This window comes from Marmota marmota, unplaced genomic scaffold (genome assembly GCF_001458135.2).
Source record: "Marmota marmota marmota unplaced genomic scaffold, marMar, whole genome shotgun sequence".
In the NCBI taxonomy this organism is placed as follows: domain Eukaryota; kingdom Metazoa; phylum Chordata; class Mammalia; order Rodentia; family Sciuridae; genus Marmota; species Marmota marmota.
In genome coordinates this window covers 33,035,625-33,057,148 of record NW_026000211.1, presented here as the reverse complement: position 1 = coordinate 33,057,148, position 21,524 = coordinate 33,035,625, and positions in this window count along the sequence as shown.

The window sequence follows — 21,524 nt, the reverse complement described above, 5'->3', positions numbered from 1 at the left end:
TCTCCCAACCCCCTAAGATCTCTTTATGGCTTTCCCATCACCCATAGGTTGGAATCCTCACCCCTTGGTAATGGCATCAGCAACCACCTGTGTATAACCTTGTCTGATGCTGCAACTCTATAATATGCTCCCCTCTCCCCTTCTTGAAGTTCAGTGAACCTGTGGGGCCCAGTCAGGATGCTGTTTTGTTATTTAGTGTNCTTTTTTTTTTTTTTTTTTTTTGGTACCAGGGATTGAACTCAGGGGCACTCGATCACTGAGCCACATTCCCAGCCCTATTTTTTATTTCATTTAGAGATAGTGTCTCACTGAGTTGCTTAGCACCTCGCTTTTTGCTGAGGCTGACTTTGAACTCACGATCCTCCTGTCTCAGTCTCCCAAGCTGCTAGGATTACAGGCATGCGCTATTGCATCCAGCTCTAGATATGAACTCTTGATGTAAGTAGCATAATGCATGCACAAAGAGGGAAGGAATTGGAGACTAGCCAATGGACTGAGCTCAGCTAGGTGATTCTTGTTTGTGTTTTCTCTAATGTTTTCTTCTGTTTCATTCTGTTTTCACTACTCTCAACCACTTGCAAACACACCGTTCTCATTTCAAGATCAAGTTGGCCCCTGACTTCTACATATCAAGGAAGAAGTAAGCTGTCCCTCCTCTGTAGGCCTTGTTAAAAGACAAACTCACAGCAAACCTAGTTTTGCAGATCTTAATTGGCTTTTCTGTGCAAGTTCAGAATTGGGCAGCAGTTTAGACAAGGTTCAGGGTGCTCTGCCCATCACATGTATGGGTTACATTGAAGCCAGAGAAAAGGAAGTCATGGGCAGAAAATGTGAGTGGGATACAGTGACAGTCTAATTGGTGATGGCTGGTGTCTCTCCTATTAGATATGGTCCAAGCAGTTGCTAACTGTGATTGGCTGAGGCTTGGCTACTTGTTGTGAGTAGTCTATTTACCTGTGAAGTTAGGTTACAGTTCACTATATATGGAGAAACCTTTAAACCAAACTTAAAATATGTATGGAGAAGAATTTAGGCCAAACTTTATTTAACTTGACAGCTTAACCATTTCCTTTTCTTTTTCCTTGGTGTTAATGAGTTTTAAGACAAATATACTACCCCCCAATATGGCACCTTGGCATTTAGAAAATAACAGCAGAAACAAGAAGGTCGCTCTGAACTTCTGCCTTCCTCCCCTGAAATAGCCAATAAAATGATTCACTGACTTCCCTCTGAAGTGGTCATAAGACCCTCATCCCAAAAAGTAACTTCTCTATATCCCCCCAAAGGAACATCCTTATCCTTAAAGATACAGAGATGCCAATAAGAATCTGAAGAGACTGTTAAAATTACCCCAGTTTGGGCTGGGGCTGTGGGTCAGTGGTAGAGAGCTTGCCTAGCCTGTGTGAGGCACTGGGTTTGATTCTTAGCACCACATATGAATAAATGAATAAAATAAAGGCCCATCAATAACTAAAAATATATATTAATTTTTTTAATTCCCCCAGTTTATGACCACAGATCCTACCACAGTGAGTAATCATACTTGCACAAGACCATCCAACTTAGCACAAAATGACCCTCTTCATTTCTGAAGGCTCCCAGTTTATGTGGGACTTGTATTAGAGCTTTCCTATTGTCTTTTGCTATAAGTGCCTCCTAGTGATATTGGGAAAAGGAAAAGGAATCTCTTCTCCACAGCATCTACAACATATTCTGTAGAGCCCTTGTTAACAGACATACTTCTGCCTCTTCTGCCAACCTGAAGAACCCAAATCTGTGTTTTCTTATCGGTGCCTGGGAAAGTGCCAGGTGCAAGAGAGGACCTTAAGCATGTGCTTAATGAAAAAAAAATAATGTTTGTTTTCAAGAATTAAATGAACTAGAAATATGCTATACACATTTGGCATTTGAAAGAAGGAAATCCAAATGGAAAAGCTGACAGGTGAGTCTTAGGAGGCTCATAATGGAGGCACAAAAACCTGGGTCTCCTTATATACCAGGGAGATTTCATAGGATTTCAGGCACATTTAAGGCAAAAGAGAAAAAGATATAGAGAGAGAGAAAAAAAAAGAGGGGGTCTTCAGTGTAAGGAGGTATTTTAAGCTCATTTGAAGAGGTCAAGGGTTGTAATAGCAAATGAAAAGGGGAATTTTGTAGCTGAACATTTTGAGCGCTGGCAGGCTGGAAACACCTTTGGAGGTAGAAAAAGCTTTAGTGCTTTTCTTCCTCAGTGGACTCCAGCTGTTTGTGGTGTGAGCCCACAGGGCGTCAGGGCACCCACAGAGATAATGGTCAGGCTCTGGAGCTGCAGCTGACACCAGGACTAGGAATTATCTCAGAAGTTTATCCACTGATCAAACACATAATAAATTAAGAAAACGTTTAGCCAGGAAATGATGAGACAATCTAAAATACTTCTCTGTTCAGATTTAATTTTCCAAGCAATAAAGTTTCTTAATATGAACAAAGGTACTGGTGCTCCTAAATTATTTTTTTTCAAATCCTTTTAAAATTTCTTTGAATAACTCATTCCAGTGACTAATCAGGAGATGCCACCAAAATAGCAGGTGAGTAGCATTGTTCCCATCAGCATGACAAAGCCAACATTTTAAGGATATAGTCCTTTTGGATTTAATTTCCTAATTAGCTTTTTAGAAGAGAAGCACAAAGGTTAAAAGCTGCCTCCTTTCTAGAATTCAAGTATTTAAAACTCCACTGCCAACCTGGAAACTTAATTTCAAAATTAAACAAAGCAATCTGTACAGAGCATCTAAATAAATATCTAATAAAATGTGTTTATTGATGAACCAAACTGAGGCTTATGACAAATCTTGCTGTGATCTGCTTCTTTTTAAATTCAACACATTGTGGGCATAAAGTGTGTCTTCATAAACCCTATGCTAAGGTGTATTTCATGCTGGTGGTAAGGGTGTGAACCAGCAATTTTATGAATATGGCTGATGTTCTTTAAGCTGGTGCTGTAGATCAGACTAACAAGAGGTGCTGAATTTTCCTAGGAGTGATTAGAGAAGCAACGAAGAGTTATGAATGGCGAAGGGCAGTCTCGGGAACATAACAACTCCTGTATTTCTTGAGAATCATACGTAGTGCACTTTTATTATTTAATTTAACACAAAAAATTTAAATATGTCCAGCCATCAAGTGTATGCATCTTTTCCTCTGATTTCTTCCATGACTTTATAGATAGCTGCTCTAAATCCAGACTTTAGAGAAATGCACACCTGTATTTTCTTTTCAATTTTATTGAGGTGAAATTCAATAACCATTTCAAAGTAACATTTGATATATTCACAATGTTGTGCTATCACCTCTCTCTACTTCCAAAATATTCCAACACTCCCAAAGAAGATCCCAAATCTGAGAAGGAATCCTTTCTTATTCTATGCCCCTCACCCACTAGCAACCACTCATCTGCTATTTCTGGAGTTCCTTCTTCTGTATATTACATATAAAATAAATCATATTGTGATCTTCTGTCTGACTTCTTTCACTTTGTATAATGTTTTCAGTGTTCATACACATCATAGCCTACACAAGTACTTTAATTCTTCATAGGAACAATATTCTATTATATGATATACCCCCTTTTGTTTATCCATTCAACAGCTGATGGACATTCATGATGTTTCTATCATCTGGCTACTGTGAATAGTACTACCCTGAGCATTTGTGTACATGTACTTGTTTGAATACCAGTTTTTAGTAATCTGGGGTAGAAGTGGAGTTGTTGAGTCTTAGGTTACTTTAACTATTTGAGAAATATATTTTTATGTTTAGTTTATTAGTCTATCTGAAAAGCTGGGCTCTAAATGGACTATTTCTGAATTGTTGATTTTACCTAAATCATTTATTGAATAAATGACCTTTACTATACATCATTTTCAATATTTTCTTGAAAACTCTAGCTATTTAAAATTTTTTCCTGGTACAGGAGTGCATTAAAAATGAGTTAAATCACCTGGGAATAGTGGCACACACTTGTAATCCAAGCAGTTCAGGAGGCTGAAGCAGGAGTATTGTGAGTTCAAAGCCAGCCTCTGCAATTTAGCAAGTCCCAAGCAACTCAGTGAGACCCTATCTCTAAATATAATGCCAAAAAAAGGGTTGGGGATGTTGCTCAGTGGTTAAGTGCACCTGGGGGTTTAATCCCCAGTAGAGGGGGGTGGGGAGAGAACACTAACTCTCCAGCCATTTTTTTTTTTTTTTTTTTTTTTTTTTTTNNTTTTTTTTTTTTTTTTTTTTTTTTTTTTTTTTTTTTTTTGAGACAGGGTCCAAGTTGCCAAGTCTGGGCTCAAATGTTCAATCCTCCTGCTTCAGTCTTCTGAGTAACAACAATTAAAGGCATAAGCCATCATACCCAGCTAGTTTTTTTATTTTTTCATATTAAATTCAAAATCACTTCTGTCAAGTTAAAAAATTAATTACTATTTTAACTGAAGTTGCACATCTGTTAATTTATGTTATTTTGGAAGGAACTAATGTTGTATACTTTTTAGTTAATATGCTGCTCCATTTCATCAGATTTTCTTGGAAATCTTTTCATAAACTTTATAGTTTTATTCATACTTCTACTGCACATTCTTTGATAAGGTGCCTATTTTTTATTTTTATTACTATTATAAAAAACATTTCCTCCCAACAGTAGTTTGGAAATTGCTATGAAGGGTTTGTGTAGACCCCAAATTCATGTGTTATAACATAAGCACCAAGATGGTTGGGTGATTGGGTCATGAATGAAATTAATTAACGACTTTATAAAAGAGTCTCCAGGGAGTTTCTTAGTTTCACTCCAAGTGAGGACACAGTAAGAAGACTGCCCTATGTCTAGGTAGAGGGCCTTCACCAGACCCAGCTGTGCTAGCATGATCTTATAGATCTAGAACTTCCAGCCTCCAGAAATGGGGAAGACAAACTTCTAGTGTTCATAAGCCACCCAGTCTATGGTTGTTTGTTATAGCAGCCTGACCAAACTAAGACAGGGACATTTATGGTTTTCAATATCACTTATTTTACTACATTTTAAATTTATTATCTGATATATTCTACATACAAATAACATTATTTGTAACCACTGACAGTTTTTTCTATTTTCCAGTAGTTATATATTTGTATCTTTTAGTTTAGTCATAAGTTTCATTACAGTAGACTATTTTGTTCATTAGCATACCCTGAGTACCTGCAAAAATGTGTGTAAGCTTAATATATTTTTAAAGGAAGATATCGACTTTGCATAATTACTGTAGTTAACACCCTTGCTTCATTCAGGTTTTAATAGAAATGCTTATAGTATTTTACCATTGAGTATAATGTTACCTTTTGGTTTGGTATAGGTATTCAAGATTACTATCTACTAGAAAAAGTCTTCTATTCCTAATTTTTTGAGACCTTAAATTTTAAGAAGTACATTTTAATAAAATTCCTCCTCAGCAAATACTGTGCTTGCCTATTATTTCCTATTTGACTTTTTAATGTTGTTCATTAATAAATTCCTTGCAAAAAGTTATGCTTGTTGATGGTGAGCTATTATTTTAATGTACTGCTGAATTCAATTCGCTGGCACTTTATTTGAACCTTCCGAAAAGTTTTAGAATTATTCTGGAAGGTATGAAGTTCACATACTTGCTGACGAGCTTACTTCCTGCATCACCTCCCTACAAGAAGTGGCAAATGTGTTCTCCTAGAAGCAGCGAAACTGATGGGAAGTGTTAGATAGCCTCTAAGGAAACCAGTCCTGGTATTATACATTGGAAATCAATTCTCGTTTCTTTCAAATCCTCTAAAGCCACAGACTGGTATCTGCCAGTCATGTCCGATGCTTATTGTTAAGCTAAAGCTCTGCCACCAAGCTCCTATGAGTCCACAGAATTTTACTCCTTTTCCACAGTTATTTCCTTGAATGAACTTGAGCAATCATAAAACTCGCATTTTTCTCATTCTGTGGGATCGTTTTGTTGGTGTTGTTATTTGAGAAAGGTCCAGCACTGTTATTTGCATACATTTTGTTGGACATTAAGGGTCAAAACCCATTCATCACAAACCAGAATGACTGGTAGAAACAGGAGTAAGCTCTACTTGTGCAGAGCAAAATACCACAAGGCAACCTGAGTCAAACACTACCTGGATCACTGTTAACTGTCAGGTGTCTTAACACCACACACAGTGCCAAGAATGAACAGCATCAAGAATGTATGCAAATTCTTGCTTCCTCACTGTTCAGGGCATGGAGAAATATCACTGTGTAACTTTTATTGGGGGGTGCAGGGGTTGCGTTTCAGACACAGTTTTTCACTAAGCAGTGTTACTGATAATAGCATTAAACAGAAAATGCACATTTCAGAGCATCCTCAAAGAAAACCAGAAATTATTAAGTTTTAATAATAAGCTAGTTGAAGCCAGTCATGTTGGTACATGTCTATAAGCCCAGATGCTCAGGAGGATCTCAAGTTTGAAACCAGTCTAGGCAACTTAGTGAGACCTTGTCTCAAAAAATAAATAAAGGCTGGGGATGTAGCTTAGAAATAAAAGCATTTGCTTAGCATATGAGGCCTGGGTTAAATCCCCAGCACAGGAGGAGGAAGCCAACTTGAATTACGGAAAATATCACTTCCTTGCACATATTATAATGTTGACTATAATCTAGGCTCATTTCTACATGAACATAGCAGATCTGGAAGAAGCCAAAGTCATGTTTGTATGGACTATCTTTTTAGCCATATTATGGGTGAGGTTGTGGAAACATTTCTGATATAGACTGTGAGGATTTGCCTAGGAAAATTGACTTGACCAAAATTGATGTCACATCCACTAGATCTGCCAGCCATGGTGCCTGGCACATCCTAAGTGTTGAATAATATTTGTGGAATAAATCATTGAATAGACATTTCTAGTACCAAAAAAGAGGTAGATGACTAAGTTTGAATAAATAAGAAAAAAATTAGCTATTTTTTTTCTACCCATTTGTGTAGCACTATAATCTTTGAAATAAGAACTGCGGGCAGGGGTGGGGGGGTGAGAATCATCAACTGCTATGAAAATATTTAAAATACCCTGGTAGGGTATCCTAGAAAGTTATATGGTCAAGGTTTGTCCAAACACATTCCCTTTCTCTCATATCTGTTCTTATTAACCAGGTTGGGGGAAGCGGTGGGGGTGTGAAAATTCAAAATGGGTTTCAGGGAAAGGCAATAAAAATGATGAGCAGGTCCAATATATGATTATCAGGAAGGACTAAGGGAACCAAAACTTTAGATAGGTGAAAAGGAGAGTAAGAAAAACTTAATATTTGTCTTGAAGATATGAGAGGTTATAATAAGGAAGGTGCTGACAACCATTCTTTACTGTCACAGAGGACAGAACTAATAAGAGGGTTACTTTCTAGAGACGTAACAGGACTTCACAGTGAGACCTATTAAATGAATTATTCTGGAAGGTATGAAGTTCACATACTTGCTGACGAGCTTACTTCCTGCATCACCTCCCCACAAGAAGTGGCAAATGTGGGGGCAGGAGGGCCCACTGGCTCCTAAGTGTGGCTAATAGACCAGCATCATTAGCGTTACCTGGAAACCTGCTAGAGATGCAAATGGGCGAACCCTGCCCCAGACCTGCAGAATGAGAAACTCTGCAGGTGGGACTAAGAGAGAGCTCTTTGTGTTAGCTTTCCGTGGCTGTGACAAAATACTTAACATAAGCAACTTAAAGGAGGAAAGTTGTTTCACAGTTTTGGTCCTTGGTTGCTTGTGCACGTTGCTCTGGACCTTTGAGAGCACAGCGCTTCATGGCAGGAGTGAGGCTGAGGACGATGCTCACCTCCGCAGCCAGGAAGCATAAAAAGAGCAGAGGATACCGGAATGTCCCCATCAAAGGCATGCCCAGACCCCATGAACTACTTCCTCCCCCTGATCCCCACCTCCTAGTTACAACAGGGGCTGTATTAAGCACACAGGTCTAGGGGACACTTAAAATTCAAACTATAGCAGTCAGGAGCCCTCGGGAGAGGTTTGAGGATCCCAGGTACAGATAAATTCCATGGGCATTTTGTTTTTAGATATTCTTTCTTTTTTTTTTCTTTTTCTTTTCTCTCTTTCTTTTCTTTATTTTCTTCTTCTTCTTCTTTTTTTTTTTTTTGATACCAGGGATTGAACTCAGGGGCACTCAACCACTGAGCCACACCCCCAGCCTTATTTTGTATTTTATTCAGAGATAGGGTCTCACTGAGTTGCTTAGCGCCTCGCTTTTGCTGAGGCTGGCTTTGAACTCGCCATCCTCCAGCCTCAGCCTCCCAAGATGGGATTACAGGTGTGCGCCATCACACCAGGCTTCATATAGTCTTGAAAAGCAGGGATTAAGAAGAAATGACCCCCAGCTTCCCATTGTCTTTTGTGAAGAAGACCACCCCGGCCTCCACCCCCACATACCCCAACAATGCAGTTTCTATCCATCCGTGCTATGAACTTCCAAGCCCTCTACTTTGGAAGAAGATAAGGTTAGTGGCCATAATGAGGTACAGTCCATGACCTGCAATGATGAAAACTCAAAGGAAAAGAAAATTCCTTTGCTCCAGAAGGTATTGAACAAAAACTGTCATCTTAGAGGGGGAAAAAAGTAAACCACTAGCCCAATGTCAGGATTTTCAAGATTTAGTGAGATACATGGGCGGTATTATGGAAGGATTATGACTAGAGATGTTCTCATGCAGTAAAGTTAATGAAGAAGTACTGGAGAAGAAGCTGGCAAAGCAACATGCTCATACTCTTATTAGATGGATTTAAAAGGTCATGACCACAATCTATCTGAAGAAGAACTTGGCAATGTCCATTAAGAATCTTAAAAATGTTCCACCTCATTAGCTTACTAATTTAATTTTTAGGAATTTGGCTTAAGGAAACAATTGGAGGTGTAGTCTACAATGCGTGTTGCAGTTTTATTTGAAGTAGTGAACATTTTTAAAGCAAAAGAAGGAACCCAGAAGCTACAAAGGAAAAGGCATATTTGACATTATATAACTTAAATACCTAAGTGATTATTATTAAAAAATTAAAACAAATGATTTATGGGAAAAAATAAGTGCAACACATAATATATAATAAAATTATAATATTTAATACAAAGGAGCAAAATAGAAAAGTAACCATATAAAATGAACAAGAGATATAAGCAGACATTTTACAAATGGAAAATAAACATATAAAAATTTAAAGCTTTAGCAGTAATCCTAACAGAATCACTGAAGTAGCAATGACAGAGTATTTCGCCAATTAGGCTGACAAAAATTCAAGAGTGATCATACCTACCCTTGGTGAAGATCTGAGTGAAAGAATACCCTTCCTGTTGGCTGACAGAAATGAGAATTAGAAAAGTGGGTTTTGGCATATAATTTAGCAAAATTCATTAGAATAGAAAATACACAAGATCTTCTCCACAGTAATCCTGCTCCTGGAAATAGAGCCAAAGGCATGAAAGTGCCCAGCATATAAAAGATGTAAAAGATAAGAAAGCATGCCTTGGCACCTGGAAATAATGTGAATGCCCATCATCAGGGAATATTAGGCTGACATTAAAATAATGGATAAAAGGTAAACCTTTGGCTGCAAGGGATTTCTACCACGCATTGTTAAGTGATAAAAGCAAGATGAAGGAAAAATGCATAACATGTTTTGGTTTAAAACAATGGCAATAATCTCATATATGTGTATAAATGTGAGTGTGGAAGTAAGCCAAAAAACATGGGTTTAAAAAGAAAATATGGCTATGATAAAAGCAACATGTAGTATAGTCCCATTTATGTAAAATTATACAAATATATGCATATTTCTTTGTAGTAAAAAACTTAGTTTGCTAGTAATGTTTCTTCAGGTTGTAGGATTTAGGTAATTTTTTGCTTTAGTTCCTATTCTTTTTACATCACTTGATTTCTTTTTCTATGTAGAATGCAAATCAACTTTTTTTTTTTTTAATAAAGGTACTGAATGTGGTGCTGCAGTGCCGGGTTTCTGTTCTCCACTAAAAGGCTCAGGGGTCACTCCACTTGAATTGGGCTGACTGGGCTGTGCAAAATAATCACACAAGAGACACAAATACCTTATTCTTTGGGGTTGCTGTAATGGCTCCTCTGACCTTAAGGATCCGCAGAAAGAGAGAGAGAGCAATAAAAGGTGTTGACCCCTTTTATTGAGGAGAAGCCATTCAAATGAGGCAAGGGATCAGGTTTCAGGGGCTGAGTCTGTCTTCATGATGTCCACTGTCAGCAGGTTGACTGACATCTAGGTAGGCCACAACCAAGGGCACAGTAAGAGAAGGGGACACACACAAGGCACTTCCATGGAACATTCTATCCTAAACAGGGCAAGGGGTAATATTACAAAGGAACAGGGGAGCGTAGCTCCACCCATGGAGCTGTAGGAAGATACGCGGGCTTGAAGACAGGGCTCTAAGACAGTCACTGGAACCCTAGAAAAGCAGGGCAGTCTAGCAGCCTGGGTGCCTGACGCCCCACCGCCTAGCAGGGGAGTTAACTCAGTCACATGGGAGGTTGGTCTCCCACACTGCAGCTACTTGAGAGGCTTAGGCAGGAGCCTCATAAGTTACAGGCCAGCCTGGGCAACTCAGAGAGATGCCGTCTCATAATAAATATTTTAAAAAGAAAGCTGGGGATGTAAATCAGTGGTAGAGTACTTCCTAGCATGTGTGAGGCCCTGAGTTCAATTCCTAGTATGCAAATAAATAAATAAGAAAATAAAAAGCCCTAGCAGCAGCATAAAAATAAACAGAATCACTAGTTATCATTAAAGAAATAGGAAGCAAAAGAAAGGCTGTGTTGGGAAGGACAAATGACCAAGTATTACTTTTCTAGAGAAGTATTTTCTGTTATGGTTTCTAGAGAGTAACCAGATATGGCTTTTCTAGAGATCTAATACTGTGTAAAGAAATATTATTAGATCAGGATGAATAGAAAGGGAGGAGTTGTTTAGGAAAAGTGGTGGGGACAACAGTTTCAGCACAGTGCAGAGTTGGTGGATGGGAAAGAGGGAAAGTGTGGATTCATGTACTTTGTGGAGAACAAATCTATGAGTCTAAAGGCTGCTGAGATGATGACAGTAGCTTTGCTGGTGATTGGGGAATTTATGAGTTGAGGTGTTTATAGGAAGGTTTCATGTTGACCCCTGGCACTAATGTCATCTGTCCCCTCTGATTAACTTTCAAGGTTGCCCCTATGAAATGTTGAAACTTATTTCCCAGGGTGATAGTATAAAGGGAGACCTTTAGGAGTTGATAAGCCACAAAGGCTCCATCTTCATATATGGGACCTAGTGCCTTATACAAGAGGTTGAAGTGAGTTGTCTTCCTCCTTGGCCATACGAGGACAATCAGCTCAGCCCCTTCACCAAATACTGCTTGTGCCCTGATCTTGGACTCCTCAGCCTCTGGAACTGTAAGAAAGAAATTTTGTTGTTTATAAATTACCCAGTCTCAGGTATTTTGTTATAGCAGCCCAGGCAATTCTTATTCCTGCCTGATCAACATGTCCCTGACCATTCTCTACTCTGCCCTATTTTTCTCTCCATAACTGAGGTAGGAGACTGATGGAGAAGGAAAAGTAGATACTATGGTTTGAATGTCCCCTCCCAAACTCAGAGTGAAATTTCATTGCTATTATAAAAGTGTTGACAGGTGGAATTAGGCCATGAGGTCTCCACAATCATGAATACATTAATGCTGAGAGTGTTCCTGATAAAAAAAAAGGACCAGGTCAGCCCGATTTTCTCTCTGTTTCATGTGCTTGCTTGTCTTTCTGTTGTTATGCCCTAGCATGAAGGCCCTCATCAGAGGCAGCCCCTTGATCTTGGGCTTCCAAAATCATGAGCCAAATAAATTTTGTTTGCTTAAAAATAGGAGTCAGAAAGGACCACCCTCCAGAGGCAACTAGGGAAGATTCTCCTGTCAGCCACCTCTCCATCAACAACAGATGCTTTCTAATTACCACACTAGATGTCAGAAATAAGTTTATGTTGTATAAAATGTAGTCTATTTTCTAATTTGAGGAGTATTAAAAAATATGCTGTCAATTGTGAAATGCAGATATTTAATATACATTGTTTTTAAAATAGCATGAATGAGATATAAGAATGCAGCAAGTCCTGTGACTATACTCTTGGGGACTGCATTAAATGTCTGCTTTCTGTCCATAAACTTTAGATTATTTCAGGTCATCAGGGTGACAGTGTCTTGGCTGTGGGATCTTGGCATTGCCCAAGAATTAGCCTTTCATGAAAAGTAAAGTATCTGGAAAGAAAAGAGATACAGGTAAAGTATCTGTAAAGAAAGAGAAGAGGCTTTCTCCAAAGAAGACAAATAATTTTTTAAAATTTGATTTGTTAATAAATTAATAAGCATTTGCTAAATAAACAAATCTGAGACTTGCTTCTCATAAAACCCATAGTAAAGGAATGGCTGATTCTCTCTGCTTCAAACTTCTTTAGTCAATACCAGAGTTCATAAAATACCCTAAGAATTGTGAACATGGTCAGTAGTTCAGTTTGCAATTGTTGGCCTTATTGTTTACTGTCTTCCTCCTTTTTGGTACTGGAGATTGAACTCCTGAGCCATATCCCCAGCCCTATTTTGTATTTTATTTAGAGACAGAGTCTCACTGAGTTGCTTAGGGTTTCTCGGTTGCTGAGGCTGGCTTTGAACTAGCTATCCTCCTGCCTCAGCCTCACAAGCTGGGATTACAGGCATGAGCCATTGCACTTGGCTTCTCTTCCTCCTTTTTAAAACTGTAAACTCCTTATTATATTTAAACACTGGGGCCTAGCACTGGGCTGTGGTAGAAATGTGTGGAAATAATTAGATATGCGCTGTGAATCTGTTGGCAGAGCTCTCCAGAGCTCCTTCCCACTCATTTCCAAGCTTCCTGCTGAAAGTAAGGTAGTGGCTGGACTCTTTGAAGTGGCTCAAAGCACAACCCGAAGCTTTAACGGGTTCTAACCGGAAAGAGGTGCTGTTTCCAGGCTGAGAAATTTATTCTTGAGCCTTTGGGAAAAGGTGCATAGGGCCACATATGTAATCAGAATTCTTTTCAGGAGCATCTGTGGCAGACTGGAGTGGAGGTGGAATCGTGTAGTGACACAAATAATAATCATGGACTCAAAAAACCTCCAGGAACCTAGGTCTTTTCCTTACCATAGGATTGTGGGCCGCTGGTGCCTCAGTCTCCTTATAAAAACAGTATCTACTCATAGACAACTTGGCTTAAAGAAGCTAATATGTGTAAAATACTTAGACAAGTGCCTGCCTGGCCTGAGGTAAGCTCTAGGTGATAATTAGCATTTCTTATTGCTATCATCATTCATCCCAGGAAACAGAGTTGTGAATACAGAATTTTGGTAGATGGTGAAGTGCTTTCAAACTGGAAGAACATTAGAATCATCTGGAGAGCAAATGCGGTATTCAGATTTTTAGCCCCTGCCCTTGGAGACTGGTGCAGGATGTCTGTGATCTGTAACCAGTGATTCCCCTCAGGTGATATGTACGATAAGGCAAGTTGGGAAAGCACTACTCTAAATGAGTAAGGAAATGAATTTCTAAGCCTGCAATCAACTAGTTTAAAGTTGGCTTCTGATTAAGAAGCCTGCCTAAGGCAGTCTTTGGTGCCTCAGGGCACCTTTTGGTAGCGAGAGCTAATTTTCTAACTTAAAGGAGTCGGTTAAAAGATGGACTTTGGAGTCTGTAATGCTTGGGGTTGAATCTGTCATTTGGAGTGTGAACTGGGGCCATTCTCAACTTTTATTTCCATAGCTGTAAAATGTAAACAATAACAGTTCCTTCCCTCTGGGATCCCTGTAGGAAGAAATGAGCTCATCTATGAAAAAGCACAGTTCCTGTGCAGAGCAAAGGCTCAGTAAGTGATTATAAATCACAATCAGGAATATTGAATTTTCCCTTCCAGTATGATGGACTAGCTCCCACTGAACCTTACCCTCTTGCTGGTAAAAACTATATTTCTGGACCAAAACAAAACAAATTAAAGCAAAAAAAAAAAAAATACAATGACCTGAACTCCCTGGAGAGTGGATGTAAAGCAGGAAGGTTCTGAAGGGAGTCAGCACATAGAAAAGGGTTAGTGATAGTTTCTTAATAGTCTTTAGTCTAAGGGTAGGTCAAAGTTGGCATGAAGATGTCATTAAGACTCTGAAAAGAAACTGTTTTCCAGCCTGAAGAACCAGAAGATAGAGTTGGGGGCAACCACAGCTGCTGAGAAGTGAAGGGGAAATTGCAGAGAATTAGAAAGGAAGATGGCTCAAATTCCATTATAGGCTCGGCCTCCATCTTTAGCTAAATACTGAGCTGTAAATGTACAGGACAGAAGCCCTCTGAAGAGGAAAGATCTGAACTGGGCTTCAAGGTCTTCCCCAAGAGTTAGTGTTTGCAACTCTGAGTCCAACTAAAGCATCACTTGCTAAAACAGGAAATCTACCTTTTCAGAGAAATACAAAAGAATCTGATGCCTAAAACACAAAACTCAGTTAAGTCTAGGATTTAGTCCCAAATTACTTCACAGAGTTAGATAAATATGACCCATTCTCAAGAGAAAACAAACAAACAAACCCCAAGGTGAATGAGATATTAGAGGACAAAGATTTTAAAGCAACTATTTGTTTAAGAACATAAGGGAAAATATGTTTTAAAAGGCTGAAAGTATGTAAAGTCTTAGCAATGAAAAAGAATAAAGAAGCACTGAGACATTATAGAACTGAGAAATACAGCACCTGGAAAATTTTTTAAAAAGTCACAGAATGGGCTTAACAGCAGAATGTAGATGACAGTGGAAAGTCAGTAACTCTCAGGATAGATTAGCAAAACTCCAATCTGATCAATAGAAAACAGATTATTATTATTTTCGTAAGTTCTTTAAAAAAATCTTCCATTTCTTTTCTGAGACAACCCAATTATTTGCTTAAATTATGTTCAAAAGTGTTCATGGAAATATTCTTTTCATGGCTACTTTACAATCTTTGTCAGATAAGTCCATTATGCTGTGTGTGTGCGTGAGAGAGAGAGTATGTTAGGGTATGTTGACTATCTAAATTGATTCAAGTTAAGATTTTTCCTGGCTCTTGTTATAATGAATGATTTAAACTTTTTTTTTTTTTACTATATTCTGAATATTTTGAGCATTATGTTCTGAGGCTCTGAATTTCATTTAAATTTTTTTGTTTTGTTTTAGCAGATTTCTTCGGACACCATGCTAATATGGAGTAGAACAGTTATTGCGTTAAAGTTTTGCTATCTTGCTAGGCAGCCCTTCCCTGAACTTTTGGCTACAGAGAACAGGCTGTGGGGGGGGGGATGTTTTTCTTGTATGTATTTGTGTTTCTGAATTGTTAGCTTATCTAACATTCAGTCCAGAAGTTAAGACTGCTGGTGAGAAACACTTAGAGGCAAACACAAGGGTCAGGAAACTCACTGATAGGTGGTTTCTGAGGTTCCATGGTCTCTCCCTGATCTGCTGCCTTCTTGCCATATTTTTGAACCTTCTTTCTTATTTCTATATAATGTCCAGAGTTCTTGACTACATTTAGCAGGAATAATATAGGAAAATATATCCAGTATTATTCTAGAACTGGTATGCTTTCTGGAGTTTTAAAACTTAAATCAAGTTGGCAATAAGTGTGGTTTGGGGTATATGGTAGAAACTCTGCAGGTAGAAATCATAGAATGCATTTTATAAAAATGATTACATTAAGATTAAATGCTTTAAATAAAACATAATTTATCCCTTTTATACTCAAATATAAAAACAAGATAATTCAATATCAATTTCTCATCCCTAATTTGTAACAATGTGATGAAATATGTACGTAAAACTTTAAATTCCCCCCAAATTAGGGATTATGATAACAGTCATGGCATTCCTTTGGTAAATGTGGGTACATATACACATGCATATCTGGCATGTGAGCCTCATATTTGGCATTTGGCTTTTAGGTATAATTAAATAATATTCATGAGTAAACCATTTTTTTTAAATTTCAGCACTATAATCTAGGTTCCCACATATGAAACAAAATGGAAAGGTATATAAACTACTAAAACTGAATCAGTTTGACAGCTACTGTAATTTTACATTTTATTAACAAGGGACAGAAATACCAATCTTTTCAGAAAATAAAGTTTAGAATAAATATTTCAGGATATAATAAGATAAAATAGCGTAACTACATTATTTAATAACATACACCAAATCTTAAAAGAAATCTTGTGGAAGTTTGTGGACTTTATCTATCTTGAAAAACATGGAGTCCCAAAAACCATTCCACTTACATTGAAAAGATCTGCGTCACGACCCATACAGTTTTGGCTGATGGAAGTTGCTTTTCTTTGGCTGATGGAAGCTACTTTTTTGCAGAGCTAATAACATGTTTTAGGGATAAGCATTGAGAATGGCTGAAAAGAAGTGCTTACATTTAAATATATAAAAAGGGCCATTTTTAGGGTTCAGTATTTCCTCACAGGTGCTCTTTTTACCATGTTCTCAACAGATTCTCCCTCATGAATAATGAATGCTTGGATAATAGGGGAATAGAAGAGGTGAAGTCTTTAAACTAAAATGATCATTACTCCCACTTTCCTTCTTTTTTATTTTTATTACCATGAACCCAATTTTATTCAGTATCTGAATTTAGAACATTCAAACAGGGAACCAGATTTCTTCTTTCTAGTGCCCAGCTTCATCCTTGACCTTCATTCTGTATGTGCAGGACAATGAAGCACTGGACACCCTAAGAACTTATACTCTTCTGAATAGCCATGAAAGAAAGTACCTCCACTTTTAAAACTTTTTATAATTTGGTTCCAATTTTTACCTTGGGGGTGGAGGCTAAAGCAATGGTTCATGTTTGGTCAATTTGTAAAAGGGCTATTAGTGAACAGAGGTGTATACTTGGCGCACATTCTTTTTAGGAAAGGGTATGGATGAAGTTTGGGAATCTGGAAATTGATCCTTGGAATGCTATAGGATTTTCTTTACACCTTGGAAAGTCTTTGTAGATTCCCAGGGCTGTTGAGTTCTCACTGCTCTAACATTTGGACCTTGAGGGCATAAAAGAACACACCCTTAAGGACAAGGCGGTAACAGGTGCTCAGTGATAACACTAACACAGGTGGCTTGTGATAGCAGAATACCTTAAGAGTTGCCTTTTCAATGTTGGTTAGAGAACCGCATGTGCCCTTTCTGTGCTTGTTTGCTGGTATAGTGATTCTTCATTAAAGTTACCTGGGATCAATGGGTCCTTGGTTACAGTTAGATAGGGGAAAGTTCTGGCATGCTGTTGGCATGGTAGAGTGACTATAGATAACACTAATAAACTTTACATTTCCAAAAGCTAAAAGAAAGGATTTTGAAAGTTTTCACCATAGAGAAATGTTAAATGTTTAGGAGACATTTGTTTGATATGATTTAAACATCACACAATATATACATATATTGAAACATAATATTACTTGATTAATATGTACAATTTTTATATTTTTATGTAACCATTAAAAAACATTTAGTGTAAATGAAAAAAAAAAGTTACAGGAGGTAAACGCCCATTGATAAAGGTTTTAAAATTAGATGCAATGCTACAAGGGTCACTAACTGGATTAATTAAATCAAACAATGCAGCTTTCTCAAGGCTAAAAATACTGCAGTCAGCTCTCTTTCTCATGTGACCACTTCGACTTTTGTTGCTACATTGGCATTTGTAAAGAAAAGATACAAAAGGACTTGCAGGAGGCTTGTCCAGCAGTTAGAGAAAACTCTATAGGATTTTTTTGCAGCAGGAATTAAGATCCATTGGTTAGGGATCATTGAAATTGTAAAAATCTGAGGCTGGAAGCTGATGGTGCATAACATTCTTCAATAGGAAAGATTGAATTGATATCCTCCTTGTTTCTGAAAAGCGAGAGGAGAAATAATTTCACACGTTGGAACTCACAGGCATTTGATCAACTTTGTAGACCTCCAAATCCCCACTCATTAGCTTGGGGCAGACCCAGTGTGATTGATTTGTAGTTTGTCATTTCCCTTCTTTGCAAAGCCTCATGAGGAGGTTAACAAAACTTTTGAAGGAGAAATAGGTCAGAAGTTATATAGAGTGCAAATATAGCAACCAAGAGCTACTGTGGCTGGCCATCACTAAAGATGGGGACTTTGGCAGGAAGAATTCTTGTGTCCTGAAGAGAAATTAGACATTGGGTGTGCATGATCCGTATGCCTGGAAACCATCCATCCACCTGCTTTTTTCTGTAGCCTATCAAAAAAGGATCACTTGGGGAGCAGTATTTTTGACCACCCGGGGTGAGCTCCTCTAAAGCAGGAAGTAGATGAAGTATTTGATGATTTTGTTCAAAACATGCTTGGGCCTACCTTTATAATTTTATTAGGTTCTTCATTAAAAATCCCTTGAATAAACTAAATTTATGCCAGAGGAGTAAGACAACAGAAAGTGTGCTTCTTTTCACACGTTGTGGCCAAGTGAATTGATTCTAATCAGTCAATTTGTACATTTGAATTTTATGTTTGTTCTTTTCTCGGTAAGTCCCGAGTAGTGATGAGCCTGGGATGAAGGGTTTATAGAGATATCTTTTAATGGACTTAATGTAAAGCACCAAGAAAGTGTATAATAATTTTAATTGATAATGAGGAAGCAGAGGAGCAGAACAGAAGAGAGTTTCTTAGTGTGTAGAGACCTTGAATTTATTGTTTCCTTTGCAAAGTCTATTAGTCACCCTTGACAGGAAGCCTGCAATTTCAGGTATTTGCAGTTGCCTGACCCTTCAAAGCTACTCTCTGTGGGCTTTTTATGCAGCCTGGCTGCTGGAGGCTGTGGCTGTTTTATATTCATTATTTGATTAAAGACTCAACAACCTTATTAAGGAGATACTTCCCTTATTTTGCAGCTGGGAAATTCCAAGATGCAAGTGCTTTGCCCATGGGGCATAGCTGTAGTCACAGTCAAAGTTGGGATTGAACTCAGGTCTGCTAGCTCTGCAGGACACATCCTTTCCACTACAGTATTATAACAGCAACAATGGAAACCAAAGGCGGAGTCAGCACAGATAAAGTTTCTCAGGAGACAGCTGATGGTTTGTGTTGGATAAGGCACAGGAGTGGTCCTATCTCCCAGGAGCAACTGCCATTCCCTATGGAGCAAGGAGTCCCAGTTTGTTCCTCTAGTCTGATCTTGTAGAAGATGATTGAACCCTAGCTCTAAGCCTCCTACCCATCCCTTAGAACTCAGCCTAAACTTGATTCCCTGAGAAAATCTTCTCTGACATTCCTCAGAAATGGGTTTCCAGATCATAATACTTATCAAAAGATGTTTAATGATCTATGGTCCCCATGAGACTGCAGTCTGAAGTGCCTTGTTTACTGTTTTCTCAGTCCCTAGCAAAAAATCTAGGGCTCAAATATTTATTGAATAAATTAAATCTATCACAGCTTCCTGAGTGACTTGGAGAAGCTCTAAGACTCTAGGACTAGTTTCCCCTAATGAAGAATGAGGAGGTTTTCCTAAATTAGTTGTACAATCATTTCTGATATAGTGTTCAATAACACTCTGTAAACTATGCATTCTGCTACAAGATTTTTGACTTCCCTGACCTAAATACCAGGAACTTTTCCATCTTATTGGTGTAGAGGACGGAATGAACTCTATCTTATTCCCATTGTTACTCTGGCCCCAAAGTACATGTTCAATATAAATCCATTAGGTGAATGGATCTCTGGTCATCAATGTCCAATGTACAAAGATGACAAAATCTAATTTAGTAGCATGAGCATGTGGCCTTATAAAGACAGGGTTCTTGACTCTGGTTCTGAGATGAAGTAAAAATTCTTATTGGTGTCTTTTTTTGAAGTTAGAGGTGGTGAAGAAAGACGCGCTTCCACATTGAACCATAGGAATGCAGGCCTTTAGTGAGGTTCAATATTCCATTGATGTTTCTCAGTTGAAAATATCTGAGATCCTTGGAAGTAGAATGATTTTCTTAGGGTCCCATAGGCAGAGAGTGGCAGAGCCGAAACTAGGTCCCAGGCCTCTGCCATGAAGTCCAATGAATTTTCAATTCCCCATGTTGCTTCTAGTCAATCAATTATCTTTGCTTACAGAGACCACTGCCCTGAAATTCCATGTCACTGATCATACATAGAAATGATTTACTGCAAGCCCAGGGGCAATGTTCGAAACCACAATGATAGACACACATCCTGCCCCTTAATAGGACATGGTCACAATGATGATATTGAGAGGGGGGCATACTCATTGGGATTTATAGTACCTATAATATCTTTGTTTAATACCACTGAAATTCCCCTGGGAACTAGTAATTTTCAATTTCTCCTTAACTCCTGCACGAAGATCATTAAATTATTATGTTGTATCAATTAGTATATCTGTGTATTTTCTCTCTGTGTATTTTCTCTCTACCCTGACAGATTCCTCAGGGTGGTGACCATGAGCATCCTCTTTGAAAATCTATGCTCATCATAACTATCACACTGGGGCACCTACCCTAGATGCCAAATGAATGGAAGGACCTAGAAACTGAAGCAATCTGTCTAGATTGAATTAGTGGTGATGGAAGTTCAATAAACATTATATTACTGAAACAAAATAAAACTTAATTCTGAGAGTGACAGGTCACCCAGATATGTCAGTTTCCCTCACCATTAGGGACCTCCTCCAGGCTTGCTGAATTGGACTTGTGAGACTGCAGTTTCACTGGCTGCAATTCTGTGTATCCAATCTCTCCTGCTCCATCAATTGTCAAGCTGCTTCTCTTTCAATGCACCATAACAAACTATTTTAATAATGCATTTGTTTTACAATAAGGTCCTCTTAAATCTAGTTCTGATGGTCGTTTGGAAGCACAATGTGCTTATAGTCCTCAAATTTTACTGTTGAAGAAAACCTAAATCTGAATATTTCCCTATCATCCTGATAAATTTTCATCATGGACCCTCATGTGAACAGTTCAATTTAGCCAATGGCCTCTTATAGATAATAGACTAATACATCAGAATTAAACAGAGCTGAGTCCATGCATTTTTTAAAATCATCAAATACAAAGTCCTCCTGGTCACATAAATATAAATGAAAGCTTGATTGTATCACAGTCTGCAGGCGTACAGTGCCTGCAATGAGTGGGCATGCCAGCGTAAGCTATTGATTATTACAGGCAGATTCAAATTTTTACAGCAGTGTTTCCAGAGTTTGGATTTTTTAGTTTTCTCTTGTTGGTCACATTTTTACATTATCTATATTCTCCACCTTACTCCCATGCAAGCAGGGAGGGATCTTTCTTAAAGAGGCCAGGATGGTGCCTTAGATATCCACCCAAGGTCAAGTTCAAGGGACAAGTATTCTTACCCCCCACTGCCATGTGATGGTGCTGTATCCTTAGCACAAAAGAGCCACATGGCCGTTGATGTTGTGGTTCTGGGAAGTCCTGACACA